The 14,462-nt window shown below is 46.4% G+C and overlaps 1 protein-coding gene across 7 annotated transcripts in view; it reads left to right on the top strand.

The window, feature by feature from the left end:
• The window catches only part of LOC118517408 (monocarboxylate transporter 12-like), a 105,743-nt gene that overhangs the window by 54,008 nt on the left and 37,273 nt on the right, over nucleotides 1–14,462 (top strand). The window lies entirely within an intron of this gene.

The following is a 14,462-nucleotide window of genomic DNA, read 5'->3' as shown; positions in this document are numbered from 1 at the left end:
AACGCTCGATCATGATTTTAACTCTATAAGATTTCACTTTCCTAGTCAAAATATAGGCCACATAAATGAAGTTCCTTAATTCTGAACGAGCAGGGAAACCCTGCATTATTCTCCTTATTCGCCCAACGATTCGCAGTTTTTTGTAATATCCCGGCAAAATTTCTTCACCCATACCTTGCAAGAAAAGGGACAAGAAAAATGGATTCAAACCATTTCTCGTTGCTGGAAACAAAGCACAAAGGGGAGGAGTAGTAGCAGGAGCCCAACCCGTCCGGGAGATGGGATGAAATTGATGCCAATTATGTATTGGGCTCGTTTGCGCCGTACCGACAACCACTGCCGGGTAATTGATTGATTCAATTGAACCGTGTTTATCAGCGAGGCCCAAAACAAATAATCACTCCACAGCGTTTCATCGTCGATCGGTACGGATTGATGGAAGCATTTAGGGGGTTTTGAGAAAGTTTGGAAGTAGTTAGGGATATTGTATCGTTTTTTTACTACAATTTGAATTATCTCCCTATTATCCTATCCACCTATTGTCACCTGATATATCGCAGAGACCTTGTGATCTTCGTTCCCCAGTCTCAAAACGTTCCTATCCCACCGGGTCCAATGAAGTGATTCGCAGCACTGGAACTGCGGACTGTCCAGATCAGGGCCTGATCGCATTCGAAACGCTTCGAAAGTGGTAATAAACTTTATGGCCCAACCACTCCACACATCGCATCATTCTTGGCCTCATTAATTCGCGGCAGTGAACCTTTCTGGGTGCGTTTGGGGTTTGGGGAGATCTTTGCATCAGGATTAATAATTAATCCACGGTAGCAAATAAAACAAACGCACACACACACGCAGCCAGCCAGATTCGCACACAGCAGAAACAGTAATTCCAGGCAGCGAAGATACATTAATGGGACGCAGATAATCGCGCTCACCACTCACCCATGCCGGACCTCCCGAAAGGTGAATGTGAATTATTGCCCACTTCGGTAGACAGCACCCGGGGAATGCATTCGCCCTTTTCCAGTGCCAGCGCTCCAAAATACTCCCTCCATTCCAGGTGCTGCTAATGCGAAAAGTGTGTGTGTGTTTGTGTGTGTGATGCCTGTGGACATCACATTGGATGCATAGGACACTCGGGCGGGATAAGCTACGCCAATAGGGGCCAAGCCAGAAACTGGTGAAAGAGAACCGGCAGAAACTGGAGCATATTACGGAGGAAAGATAACTCTGTACGATGTTGATCATCGGCCGGAAAGGTGATTTTTCTTGGCGAGCGCACTACATGCACCCCAAATGGAAGGCGAGTTTGGAAAATTTTGCTACATATTAACGCCGACCGCTAACAATAACAAGGGGTGCCCGCCCGAGTGGTGCGTGAAATGGGCCGCAAGTAATGCAAACAAACATTCCAGGATGCAACGGTTTCCCTTTCTCCCGCGGCAAGCGATATTGAATCCCAGGTGCACGGGTGCTGCAACTCTTGCTTCATTCCTTTCATTCTGGCACCGCAGGTTTAAACGGTTTTCGCCCGAGCGGAACTTGATCTGCAGCTGAGGGCTGCGGTGCTCTGGATAAAGTTACATCTCACTCCACCGCAGCTCTCCAGCGGTGTATCTTCTCCGCATCGATAAATCAAAATTTTGCACCAAACAATCTGTTCCGGCGAACAGTCAGTCAGTTTTGCAAGCGCTAGACTTTTCTGGCCGGATTATCTAGAGCGGAGCATGGGGTTGCAAGACAGCAAAACTTCACGCAACCACCGATGACGGATGTGACTTTGTGTGTGGTAGCGGAGAAGGTACTGCACTTTTCGAAAGGCCTTCGGGCCCTCCACCCTATTATTGCCAACCGTCTGCAGAAAGCGGATCTCATTACAGCGCACCCCCAAACCCAGCGTAACGCCCAGAGTTGGCAGGTGTGGTTGCGTGTGCTCCAGGACTGAATCCTTGCCGATCGCGCGCGTGTGTGTGTCCTTCTTGGTATCGGTAACCTTTCTCCGGTAAGACGGTAAGCAAGATTGAAACGGTCCGCTGCTCATTTGGGTCAGTCAATTATTTATGACGATATCGGTAATGACAGCACGCTGAGGTATGCAGATTTCGGGATGTTTATTTGTTCGGTCGACACTTGGAGGGTTTCTGTCTTTGACTCTCGGTATGCTGACAGATCGATTGTGGTTGTGGCAAGCGGTTGGGTATGTTCTTTTTGCGTAGGGTTTTATGAGTTTTCTTTTGGGAGTCTGGAAGAGTGTTCGTAGGTACATCCTCTGTAGTGTTGTTGGAAGTAACATCAGGACAGCTTCAAACAATGATTCTATTAGCCGAAACGACCAGACTTCCACCCGTAAGCACCTGTCACTTCTCAAAGTCCCACTGACGATTCCGAACAATCAACAAATCATTCGATGTCCTTTCAATGCAAGAGAGTTCCTGCATGGGATCTGCGTCCAAAGAAGAATACTTTCCCTTGGCCCAAAAAAGGAGCGACCTGACCAGGTACACCCGTCAGTATCGAAGATGATTGATGATCCGTAACCGGCATTCTTACACACGCACGCAAAAGTTCAATCATTATCATACCTGCAAAATGTTCTGTCCACTCGCTAGGTCCACTCGGGCAAGTGGACCGTGACTTCATCGTGCTCCTTGGGACCCGTGTTCCGGGTGCTCTGCGTCCTATCGATTCCATTTATCGCCCGCGACGGGTTTGTTTTGTTCCGCGTGCCATCGAGTTCTCGAGACGCGCTGTAGACGGGACCGGTACGGGACAATTAATTTCGTTCGCCAAGACCCGGAGAGTCGGGGCAGCCAGAAACCCATTCTGTTGACAGCCTGGAACAGTACTTATCAGTAGAGCGTGCTGTTTGTTCAGCTACTGCTTGTCGCATCACACATCGTTAGTTCGACGACCGTGCACAGGTTGTGACAGTTTGGTACGAAAAAGTTTGCTCCCAGATGCTAGTTACTCCAAACCCCGACCCTTGGGCGTGGTACCGAATGGAGAGGATTATCGATGATATGCCTTGTCCGGATATTCGTGCCGCTTCCGGTGTGTGTCTATTGTTTTGCTCTGAAAAATTGACCAGAAATGTGCAGCAAAACGGAAACTTTCCCGATCGAATGATTGATGGTGTGTGGCTATGTTGATTCTTTCTATGCGGTGCTGGGGGATAAAGTGGGATACCTCCTTGAACTTTGGATCTTCTCTCCGGGACGTGTTTATCCGCCCTTCTGGAAAAGCTAACACCACCAGGATACCTTTGACTTTGAACACCTTTTTATATAGCCTGTCAGTGTCCGTTAACAGCCACTATTAACCTTCGTCAAGTGATTTCTTTTAACCGTCCCATCGAACCGATACTTCAGCAGTGGAGAAGGTTTTGCAGGGTTTACCAGATGAAATAATAAAGGCTGTCTACAATTCATGGCCGTATGACTGAAACACTGTAGTGTCTGGAGGGCGTTCGGTGGTAGATGCGACAGCAGCTACGGTCTTCACACGGTAGGACCGGGGTCCAAAACCTCATTGCTTTCCAACTATGCGCTAACATTAAGTCAAAAATGGCAGGTATGTGCTTAGAGATCGTTAGACCAAGAAAGAAGAAGTAGAACAAAGTGTCTCTTATAAATAATCCAATCTAGCAGCACTGTCCATATTAGCTAAGATGGTTTTTTTAGTAAGTTTATAAAGACTTTGATACTCATGTGACTTCATTCGTCTCTTACACATAGCAGATGTGTCAGAGATCAGAGCCTTCATCTAGATCATATAGGCTGGTACAGCTAAAGGTTTTCAGGCTGAGACTAAGGCCCAGTGGAGGATGTGACAGCGGTGTCAGTCTTCACACGGCAGGACCAGGGTTCTAATCCCATCCGGACCGTGACCCCGTACTAAGGACTGAGTATCAAACTACGAGGTATCATTTAGGCTGGTGTCATTGCTCAGTAGCATGCGACTAATCGCACAAGACGAATGGGATTGACAGATGAGAGAAGTTTGGTTTGACACGAAACTTCAGCTGTCAAATCCCATACAAATCCTGTGCGAGTAGTCACATGCGACCGAGCAATGACACCAGCTTTAGTCTAGTGAGCCAGAAATGGGAGGCATGATCTGAAGAGGCCGTTAGGCCAAGAAAGAGAAGAAGAAGAATTGTTTTTAATAAAGCTGACACAGTAGCTCCAAGCAATGTGAGTGTGTGTGGTATAAGTCAACTAAAACCATGTGTATTTCGAGTCTTGAATTGTTTAACAAAAAAAACAGCGGACATCGTTTATCTCACACTTGGTGAACCCTGCCCAGCGGACACTTTTCGGTATGTGTCATCCTGCCGCCCGGTCGACAGCTTTGCCACCGTGACATCGATACGCAGGCTCCCGCGGTGCGTGAGACATAATCAATCCATTTCCGCCGCTTAAATTCCATTTTCTACCACGGCAGGCATCGGGGACCCGATGGCTGAGGTCGGAGAAATTGGTCGGCCGGTTATTTTTTAATGGTACCGTTTTGCGAAAACGGAATACGATTATAATGGCACCAAAACAAAATAAAAAGGGCAGATGCACACACACACATAGTTGAGCGTGATTGAGTGAGCCAGTTTTGTAAGCACGGCGTACAATGTTGCACCTGCAGCAGCAGCAGCAGCAGCAGCAGTAGCAAGAGATGAGCGCACCGGTGTATTAATGGAGTTAATCGACACGTTGCGTACGGATGACAGTTGCCCTGCCTACTGTCATGAGCGCTGTTTATTATTGTTCTTTAGGTCCATTTTTTTCGCCTCTGTTTGTGCTTTGCCAGGCTCCGTGCGCTATCGCTTCAGTACGTCCATCGTTCACTTGCTGACAGCTGATGGATGGGTACGGTGCGCTCGATGGGCCAGTTAGTATCGGTTGTTTTCGTTTTCACCAGCACATGACCAGCAGCAGAGTTGTTTTGTAAAGTTATGATAGCTTCATGTTGTGGTTGTTTCTTTTTTAACTTGATGTTATTTATCACACCGTCTGCCAGACGCCTGCTTGAGCTGCACTTTTGTTTCGAATAACGAATGGATGCAGTATCCTCTTGGCGATGTCAGGAACGGAGCTGGAGGGTTTTGGAGTTGTTGAGAATGTTTGCTTTTACAGCTTCTAGACATCTCTTTGAGACTGCTTAAGTGTTTTGGCTGAAGCAATAATTTTCTCGATAAGATCCAAGAGTTCCAAGGCTTGTCAAACTTAGTCACTTAAACTTCAGAGGATCTCCCAAAAATAAGCAGCTTTCACCAATGCGGCCTGTACTGCGGGTCCTACCACTGGATGCTCTACCTTGGTCGACTGCAACGTACCTGCTGCTGTCCTGCGATGATTGTGATTAATTAATTCATTTGCATTCCTCCTACCCTGGCGGTAAACCGGGAGACAGGGGGCGGGGAATTTAATTGCCAATTGCCGGTCCGCCCGGCGGAAGAAGGATCACCAGCAATCCTCCCGTTGGCCGTTTTGTTGACCTGATAAACGGCACCACAGTCCACCGAAAAAAAAAAAAACAAAACCGTTCGTAATCGATCAATCGGTTTTCCAATCGAAGGACATTCGCACAAATTGGATACGCTCCGACGGTGCCAGGGTGGACATGCTCGAGAGATAGTTGGAGTAGTTGGAAGGAGTACACCATCGGTTTCAAATCCAGCGGAGAGTTGAGTGTGGGGTAGCATGCAAAGGTTTCCAACCGAAAAAGAAAATATTATCAAGCAGCCAAAGAAGCTCACACACGCACGCACACACACACACACCCCTGAGCAGTGTACGTGGGTGGGCGGAAAGGAAGCGAGGGAAGGATGTGTGGGAAAGAAAAGGGGGAACAAAAAATTAATGACGCTGTCAACCGCTCGTTGATTGCGCGCGCCTGAACAAAATTGCCAATTATCCTCTTCACTGGGCCGGGCGAACTAATGCGATGTCTGTTTTAGGGAGTCGGGACGGCGAATGCATCGTAGCATTCGGGGAGAAGCGGTCCACCGGACCAAGAACTACGGGTCCACCATACCGGGCAAACAACAAACAAAAAAAAAAAGGGCAACGGATTGTGTGCTCCTCTTTAGGGTCACAGACACTATGGGCGATTCGATGATTTCTTCATTATACCTTCTGGGCACACACACATACACACACACACAGAAAACCATTGGAGGTATCACTGACACAATTGGCACGCCAGCCGGGTACACGCATTACACAAACGAGCAATTTTGTTCCAATAAAAGTGATAAATAAAACGATGATTCCTTTGCGGTGTCCTACCACGTCCGACGCTGTGTCCTCCGCACTCCATCTTCATATCTTCACGCGAACCAATCGTAAATTCGTCACCACACAACCGGTTCCACCTAACCTCTATACTCTTCCAAACCAACAACAACAACAACAAAAAAACCCCACCGTCTTGGTAAGATCTCTCTCAGATCTCTGAGCTATCGGATAAATGTTGTCCTATTTATACCTCCTTCTCCTTCGTAAGGATCCCCAACCACCAGGATGGGCGTGAACTTCAGCGAATCCGTCCCGATGATTTGTGCGGACGATGGTGTGTCTGTATGTGTGCGCGACACGCAGTCCACCCCCAAAAACCCTTCCCAGACCACGCGGATATTCGTTATTGCTATTTCCGCCCACCCACGCTTGGAATGCTTTATTGCCGAGCTGCTCGCCCGAGTTCTAGGGGAGTGCGGTGCAATATAATAGCCACCAGCTTACTATCGGATGGTTGGATGGTATTCAGAAATAATCGCCAAAAGCTCAAGGATCACTCCCGACGGGTGCGTTTGAACCGTGGAGCTCAAGAGCCGTGGCCACGCCGAACAGACGAACAAGCAATCCCGGGACATTAAGCTAAGTTTTGGTGTGTTTTGTGTTGGAGAGATGGGCGCATTACTTCACGGGTGACGTGCGCGTCTTGGCACGCAACACATCCCGCCGGAATCCTTTCGAAAGACGAGAACGTCCCAAGAATTCCGAAATCCCTCCCCCTGTTCCCAGCGGCGAGATGATATCATATGCTTTCTATTATCTATCAGAATCACATATCACACTTGTTTTCTGATGGGATATCTCCGACGCGGCCGGGTCCTAGACAGTTAAATTAAAAGATCTGCCTTTTGGGGGCTGATGTATGAAGTTCGTGCGGCAGTTCTGCCCAACGCGAGTATCGTTAATTCATCGCTGGGATATCTTCAACCACCGCGCCCGATTCTCCACCCCCTTAACGCTGAAACCATATCACCGAGAGCGAAAGGAAGGTTCTTCACCATTCACTTCGCCACATCCTACTTCCACATTGTTGTTATTTCACCATCACCATCAACCTTTAATCCGATCCGCGCGGACCATTTGTTTGCGTTCCCAGCCGCTCGCACTGCTCCACAAAGGGTGTAAAATGGCCCCTGAACTCGCTAACCCCTAAACACGCCCCACCAAAGGACCCCCCCCCCCCCCGAAAGGATCAAGGAGGGACCCTCCCGCCTTGATGTACGGGTGCGGAAATGGAAGGTTTGAACCCTTTTGTAGGTTTTCTATCACGGTGACAGTGACAAATGATGATGTCTACGAATGAAGATCTGCCTAATCGAGACCACCGGTTTCCATTTTCCCTTCCCTTGCCGGCGTGTTTAGTTGCGTTTTGGAGACGTTCGTTTTTTTTGCTGTTGCTGTTGATGCTTAGCGTTGTTACGGCAGGGTGTGGAAATAATTGAATAGAAGCAACTGCGAGGGGCCTCGAGGCTATCAATGGCCAAAAATGTTGGCCTGGGGATCGCTCCGAATATATTTTGAATCTGCATCATCTTCCATGCTGATGCGCGACTCCTCGAAGGGAAACCTTCAAATTATCCCCCCTTTCTGAGCGAGGTTGCTGGGGAGAACTGTCTAATATATTACGCACCCACCGAACAATCATCGTTCGACACGACGCTTAACAACAACCGCCTCGAATTAACCCATTAAGAGAGTTGCCCCCCCCCCCCCCCTCCTCCATTAAGGGGTGCTGAAGGGGTGTTGTTGCGCGCCTTCTCCTATCACCGGGAGGTCTCACCCATCGTGCGCCATTTTGAGTGACGCAACGCGGTTGCCTACTGCCTGCAGGATGAGCAGGGACATTATATCGTTCGATTGGACGGAGCAGCCCAAAAGGCTTTCGCACTCTCACACGCGTGTACACATTTAGCTAATTTCATTTTCTTTTTTTTTTTGCTCTTTTCACGCCTTTCGCATCGCGTTCTCGTTCTCTCCGGACGGTCTGGACTGGCAAAACGGTTTCCCCGTACACCTGCAGGTAAGTGCTGTTCACGGTCGCTCCCTACACCGCGAAACTATCGGACGATACCTTTCACCCGCGTATGTGACACACACACACACACGCCTTGCCAAGAAACGTGGCGATCGGTGAAAATGAGACGATAAGTTCGAATTGCGGGCGTAGATTGAATCGGCAAACCACCAGAAATAAGGGATCATTAGTGGCAGCCATAAATATGAGCGGCCTGGTTTCTATCTTCTGGCTTGCATTTCTCAACATCTCTCTCTCGCTCTCTCTCGGTCTGTCTCTTGAAGATTCGATCAATTGGTCGGTGCGGCTCAACCACCGCTACTGCTGCCCCGTTTCGCCACGCAAAAAAAAGGATTAATCTCATTTGGCGATCTTTAAATTTATAAGATGTCATTATTATCGCACCCTTGTGTTTGGGGCAGAGGTAACGGTGGTCGCCCCCTCGACAGTTAAAGCTCGCAGTTTTGAGAGGATCTCTCATTCTATCAACCGAGGCAATGTAAGGGTGTCTTTACATTCTTCCCCATATCCTCAATACACGCTTTGATCGATTCTCGTAGTTACGCGGTGGATTGTTTTTTTTTTTTTTTTGGTTGGGAATCGCTTTTGGAAACAAAAGAAGTGCTTTGCAAGCGAACTGTGTGGATAGCTGCAAACTGTAAAGGATAATGGGCCTGCCTGCATCTGGAATGTGTCCGGGCAGAGGAATCCTCGCGAGATCGGAACGGTTTGGCGAGTCTACCAATTAAACTGTCAGGCCCGGATGGTCGTGGTAGGTATTCCTTTCGATCGATCCGGGGTGAAAGTCTCGTCGGGCCGGCGAAACATCGTTTGCTACTTTCTCGGTCTTGGAAATGCCGATCGGTTCCTTATCAGAACGGGAACAGGCTCAAAATCTCCCGCAAATCCTGTTCCTTTTACTCACGCACACGCAGACGGTACAAAGTGACAAATTCTACCTACTTTAAGTTTGATGTGCCTAAATGTGTTCGTTACTAATTAGCATCTACTGAGTAGGTAACGAAAGGGGTTTGACAGCTATCAAATTTTCTTCCGCCAACACCATCTTCATATTATCGCAGTACCGGTGTACTTACCGTTCAGTGTTGTCTCCCTACCTTCAAAAACGAACAAAAACAAACTCGACACAAGTAATCATGAGAGGCCTGCAACTGTCAAAGCTGACAGCGCACCGTTGTCAGCGTAAATAGCAGCGTCAACAGCGAGAACCAGTGTCCGACTGTGATGTGTACCGTATCCGTGCGATATCTTTCAATCCGTATTCTCTCTCTCGCTCGCCGGATTTATTTTGTTGATTCATTTTCCGTTCACCTTTTTTGCGTGCAGTCGCTCGAGACTCTTAAAGATTGATAATTTTTTGAACCTGAACCTCCGCTTCGTTTTGTAAACGGTTATGCCGGCTGGACTTGGTGCAGCATCGGTTAGCCGTCCGCTCGGAGGTCGTTTGGCGTGCGGAGTTCGGAATTACGGAACCAAACAACCAATCGTATTCACCCCGAAGGGCACCAAACACAATCGAGTCAGTTTTTTTTTGTGGAGGAGAAAAGCTTATTACAAAACGCAAATGTAATGATATGCAATTTAAATTAAACAAGCTTTAATGCGTGCCCTTTCGTGCTGGGGCTGTTTTGTTGTTTCGGGGTTTTTTTGTTGTTGTTGTTTCTGGTGCAGTTTTTAATATTTTACATCTCGCTTTGCTCCCCTCCCGGATGCATTCGCGTCGGTTTATCGCGTTCGATTTACGGCTAGTGACAGCAAACCATTCTGGCACTGGTCGCCGGATGTGTTGCGTGGGCAAAACACCCCCCCCCTCCCTCCTCACCCCGCAAAAATCGGATCGGCGAAACGCTTGTCAGATGGATAATCGGATGAGTTGCGCTCGGTACAAATTGGTCCGTCTGCCTCGCCGGCAGGACAGCAGGAAGTAAATCAGTTTCACGAGAACGTTACATGGCCCACAACAAAAAACCCCCCGAAACGCGTCATCCTGACGTTTCGAACTGATCCTTTAATCGAAGCTTTGCCCTTGTGAGCTGTTGACAGGGTGCAAGATTTTGTGCGCTGATATCCGTGAGACACATTTCTTTTTTTGGCTGAGCGAGAATCTGGCGTCTTTCGTCACGCTTTTGCATGCCGGTTTTTTTTTTTGTGGGTGCATTTGCCATTCAGTTTTATCTTTTTTCCTGATCAACGTTCCAGCGTTGGGCTCCTCCTTGCAGCACTTCCTACTTTGCATCGATATTCGTAATAAAGAAAGAAATATTCAAAAAGAAAAAATCCCCCAACTCTTTATATCGTTCACAATAATCACGCATTAAAAATATGTTTAACCCGTTTCCGCCGTTCAAAATGCTCGCCAGCCAACCATCATGCTGACGCTGCATCATGCGTGACGTGATTTTACCGCCAGTTAAAGTTGATTGAATTTTTCACCGCCATCGAAGTGAGTGCTTCTAATACGCTGTTTTTTGTTTTTGTTCCCCCTTGTTTTTTGCGGTAAGCAACAAGACGCAGCTAAACGATACCACCACGTCCCACATGGAGAGCGTGCAATTTTATAATTAAATAATCAATGCTTCCTTCGCTTTTAAACGGTGCTTAACGGTGGCACCATTTGGAAGATGCACCGCGATAAGCGCATTCGGCTCCCGGGTGGGACTTTGCAGCAATAAAACGACGCTCCGGGAAGGCGTGCCGGGGGCCTGGAAAAGAAACAGCAGAAAAGAATCAAGAATCATTATCATCATGCTCGAGTCAGTCAGTCAGTCAGTCAGTCAGTTAGGCGGAGTCAGTCAGATGAAGGGGCTGAGTGCAACCTTTTGCATTTTTGAACTGTTTCGCTCATCCTCAAAAGCGCTTTTTTATTATCCTTTATTGGATTTCTTTTGATACTTTCGTTTGTTTGAGAACGTTCGGATGGTTTCAAAATAAAACAAGCTAAAACATACTTAAAAATTTAAAGTTTAAACAAAAATTTAGATTTAGTTTAAACAAAAATAAACTTAAAAATTTAAAAATCCTCTACTTTAGATATTCATCCTGGTCATGGCACCAAGGTAAACGAACCCTGCAAATTACTAATTTATATTACAAATAATTCTGATGCATATTTAAAGGGAATCTAAACACTATTTCAAAAGATGTTTGCATTATCAAACCCTAAAACTTATCGAGAAACATTTGTTGAAGTTGAAATAGTATAACTCAATTTCAACAGGTAGGGCAGATAAGTATTAATAATCCTGGTCACGGCACCAGAAAAATTTAACTAACTCCCTTTAACCTTTTCAATGCTTACCTGTGTTTAAAAAAATGAGAAGAGTTTTGAAAGTAGGTGAATAAATTTCAAACATTTTACTTACATTGCTTCACTTAAAAACCCGGGTCACGTCAGCAATAATTCTCATAAACTCGTTTGCAGCACACCTTCAAGATTCTACAAATTGAACTCTATCTTTATTGAATTTCCATCTGGTCCTGATACCAATCATTCTTTTAGAAACACATCATGAGATGCTCATCTTATTTTATTACGTTATAAAGAAGGGTAAAACAAATCATGGTAATCCTGGTCACGGCACCAATTACGCGTAATTACAAGAATTACGAGCTATTCTGCAGATTTATCATGATAAATTATGAGTTTCAAGTACCTAAACACATTTCAAGTAATTGATCTGCTATGTTTCTATTCTAGTAAAAATTATTTAAGAATAATCCTGGTCATGGCATCAATTATCTTTGTTGAATTACACCCTTTGGACTTCTAAAAAAACTGAGGTACATTTAAGGCAGAATAAAATATTTTGCATGTTTAAAAACCAATTGAATTATATTGTGATCTCAGTTTAATCATTTGATTGAATGATAGACATCACTTAAATAATAGTGATCCTGGTCACGGCACCAATTAGCATTTTATTCTCTATCTCTCGCTTCTTGGCCGAGCAACCTGTTAGATAATGCCTGCCATGTATGGCTTACTAGACTTAATGATACTACCTACTTGCATAGTCAGTCCTCACTAACGATCCGGATGGGATTTGAACCCCGGTCCTTGCGCTTCATGTTTATTTAAACGTGTTGTAATTATTATTTACTTTAATATTTACTTAAAACTATTTCTCATTCTTGTTTTGTTGTCCACAAGCTTACTCAAAATCCACCTTTGCGTGTATAAGCCTATTAGCGTTCACAAACCATTAATAATAAGGTTTAACCAAGCAATCCTTTATCCGCTTTCGCTCGTATCACTGCAGCAATAATGTCACCTCACCAACGCTAGCTCGTCTACACGTACACATTATAGCTTTCCGCCACACACCAATCTAAAATATCTCTTCCACCATCTTTGGCCGGCGTAGAAATTGATAGCACCATAGATGGTCCGAAATGGCTTACTAGGTTCCAAAAGTGTCGTGATGCACTCTGTCCGAGCAAACTGCGAACGCGGAAAAGAAAGTGGTAAATAAAGTACAAAATTTATAATGATATATATTTACATTTTACCAACCGGCATGCGGAGGAGGTGGTGTATGTCAAAGCCAAGTTTTTTTTTTGGTGGAGGTCGTAGCTTTTAGGCTGAGCCTCCCTAAATACACGGGGGGAAACAAACATTGGGATGAAACCATTATCGGCGTTGCGATTTATTTCACACCTCCTAAATCCGGCTGAGCTGTGCCGAGTCGGTAAGTGCAGCCGGCTGGAAAACGCTTGCCGCGGAAGCTTTGCTCCAGGAACAAAATGGTCGACCATAATCGGTCATCCATTTACGCGTAGCGTAGATCATAATTCAATCGTGTACCATTGGAATGTCGCTGACAGGGAGGATTGTTGGAGGGGGGGGGGGTAGATATGGGACTAGGGTGGGAGCCGTGGATGGGGTATTGTATTGGGAGGGATTATGGAGCACGCGAGAAGCGTAGCGCATTTATCATTAATCGGCGCACGGGGATTTTTTGGAACCTCCGGCCAACAAACCCAACTTGGAGGCGGATTATTATTATGCTGTTGGCTTTCCGCTTACCGATTTGCTTACCGATTTGGATTAATCGCACCATCAACCACCCCGTTCGCCTCGATCTCCAACCAGTCTTACTCACGTACGCCCGTATTTGATGTATTCGAATGTTTACATCAGTGGTGGCAAGAGTAAAAATAGGTCACATTCCTGCGATTCTGGCTTGCGAGAAAGGTGAAAATGCGATGAAATGTGAATTATAAGCAGGGAAGGGTGGGTTGAAGTGGATGAAGTAGTCATCAAAGTGAAGAATCTCGAGCGAGGGTCCAACAATTCCTGATCCTAAAATACATCAGACAATAATTTTATAATGGTTGCTATATCAATGAGAGATAAAGAACATCTGTGAGTATCCTAGAGAATATTGAACCGTGTGACATCAAATATTGAAGATCATAGTCTTCCTTCTTCCAGAGTTCCAGCTAGGACTGGAGCTTCTATATCCACCAAAGAAACCAAGCTTTCTCTAGCGAAACGTAAAAGCTTCTCTCAGACGACGGTAGCGACCTCTAGCGGTGACTAGCGCAATCATGGCACGGAAGAGAACTCGTGTTCTCCTTTGGTTCAATTTTTTATTGTATCTTTGGACAACGGAAAACGCGCAACAAAAACACCAACCCCTTGATATCTGCCCTTTCGCCAAGCCCAATTAAACAATTTACCGAATGCCAATCGGTCAGGGGTCAAGGTGTACGTTGCGTGAGGCTGCTGCTGCTGCACGCACCATATGCTCACGAACACAAAAACTTCCTTTAAGGAGCTCCAGTTCCAGGTTGAAGCCGCCCCGTGGTCCAAATGTGGACCGGCAATCAATTACCGCAATCCGGGCAAAGCCCAGAAATGGTACCGCGCAGGAAACTCTTCGGGTCGAGAAGGCCACAACACATCTTCACCGAAAGGATGCGGTATGCGATACGGCTTCGACACTTACGGTTTTGGAAGGTGGGCTCTGGCAGGATGCTTTCGCGAGTAATTATTGTGTGCGTGCGTACGGTCACCTTACCATACACACCGGACAGTCGCTGCATTCTGATCAACATTCGCGACGTGATGAGCTCGCGTCACACCGGTACCCGCTCATCTCGTTTGCCTGTGGCGGCCACGTGGTTCTGCT

Source organism: Anopheles stephensi, chromosome X (genome assembly GCF_013141755.1).
Source record: "Anopheles stephensi strain Indian chromosome X, UCI_ANSTEP_V1.0, whole genome shotgun sequence".
Classification (NCBI taxonomy): domain Eukaryota; kingdom Metazoa; phylum Arthropoda; class Insecta; order Diptera; family Culicidae; genus Anopheles; species Anopheles stephensi.
The sequence above is the reverse complement of the archived record's forward strand: the minus strand, read 5'-3'. Positions and strand labels throughout refer to the sequence as shown.